The following is a 2065-nucleotide window of genomic DNA, read 5'->3' on the forward strand; positions in this document are numbered from 1 at the left end:
TCTGTCCATGGGATTTTCCAGGCAAGAGTACTGGAGTGGGTTGCCATTTCCTTCTCCAGGGGATCTTCCCGACCCAAGGATTGAACCCGAGTCTCCTTGTAGGCAGACACTTTATCGTCTGAGCCACCAGGGAAGTCAAAAATATATGTGTTAAATCCCTGTATATATAATCCCTGTATAACGTATATAAACATATATGTTATACAGGGATTTAATTTTGAAATATTAAGATTACTTGAGGAGTAATTTTATAGGAAAGTCAGTTTGTCTTTGAAATAATTTTTCTGGAATATTTATCATTCAATAAATAAACATTACATGTGAAAATTTTACTGTTGAAAATTGAATTTTCCAGGGTAGTGATTAAACAGATAACATGAAACAAGCTTGCAGAACAATTCTGGAGCTTCATTCGGCCACTGGCAGATTGATGCCAGGTGGCCTTGTGCTCTGCCTGGGACCGGGATTCCTGAGACCAGGATCTGTGAGGCCGCGAGTTATCCAGGAGTGTGACCCAGGAATCTCAAACTCATCATGACCAAATGGAGTCACATCTTCACCCAAGATTTTTCCTGGTGTAACAGTTGTCCATCTGGGTCAGAAAGCTTCATCTTGCTGTTATCGGTGACCTCCTCAGTCTTCAAGTTCCAGCTTAAATTTCACTTTCTCTGTGGTTCCTTCCTTCACTAATGCAGAGCACAAAAGCAGGACAGCTTCTCCATCATGCCAGAAACAGCAAATCTGAAGAAGACAGGTGTTAGAAATCATGAAAAGGAATGAAGTAATTTCTGACATTAACTACAAAGAAAGAAGTTAAGTCTAATTTGGGCTGGACATCTCTTTACCTGGCATGCTATTTTGAACATAGACAGGTGGTCCAGGATCTGTTAAAGACTGGTACAGAAGTAAATGTATTCAATGACATGTGAGACAGGCCACATCGTCGGTCTGCCTTTACAGAACGAAAATTCTGCAACCATGACCACAGTTCAGTTTGGGAACATTTCCATTCAGGCAGAAAGTTTCCTCAGGCCTGTTTGCATTCATTTCCTGTTTCTTGACAAGCCTCAGACTACCACTGATATGCTTTCTGTCTCTAGATATTTGCTTTTTCTAGAAATTTCTTGTAAATGGAATCATGTAAACATTTGTGTCTAACTTCCTTAATATAGTTAAGGTTCATCCATGGCGTAGTGTGCATCAACAATTTGTTCCTTTTTAGGGCTGAATAATATTCTGTTGTATGGATATACCACATTTTAAAGCCTGTTCTCTGTTTACTGGAGAGACTTTTCCCTCTGTATTGCCTTGACACCTTTGCTGGCAATCAGTTGACCATAAATGGGTTAATTTCTGGACTTCTATTTTCTTTGATCTATATTCTATCCTTAAACCAATAACAAACTGTCTTATTATAGTAGCTTTGTAATTAAGTTTTGATATTGAGTTGTGTAAGTTCTCCAACCTATGATCTTTAAAAAAAAATTATTTTGGCTATTCTTAGTCAAAAGTTTGTTTCTATATAAATGTTAGGATTATTCAGTCAATTCCTATAGAAACACCTGTTGGAATTTTGATAGAGATCGTGTTGTCTTGAACCTATAGTTAAATTTGGGAAGAAATGCCAGATTAAAATATTGTCTTCCAAACCAAGGACAGCAAATATCTCTCCACTTATTTAGATCTTTAATTTTGCTCAACAGTGTTTTGATGTTTCAATATATAGATCTTGTATTCTTTTGGTTAAACTTATTCCTATGCATTGTATTTGTTTTGGTGCTATCTTAGATGGAGTTTTTCTCTTAATTTCTTTTTTGATTTTTTATTGCTTCTATATGGAAAGACAATTTTTACATTGTTCTTGTGTCCTTACTGAACTTTCTTGTTAGTGCTTGTATTTGGTATTAATATATGTATATATAGTATTAATATATGTATATTTTATTCTATAAAGAAAGCTGAACACCGAAGAACTGATGCTTTTGAACTGTGGTGTTGGGGAAGACTCTTGAAAGTCCCTTGGACAGCAAGGAGATCCAACAAGCCCATTCTAAAGGAAATCAGT

The sequence above is a fragment of the Cervus canadensis genome, chromosome 27 (assembly GCF_019320065.1).
Source record: "Cervus canadensis isolate Bull #8, Minnesota chromosome 27, ASM1932006v1, whole genome shotgun sequence".
NCBI lineage: Eukaryota > Metazoa > Chordata > Mammalia > Artiodactyla > Cervidae > Cervus > Cervus canadensis.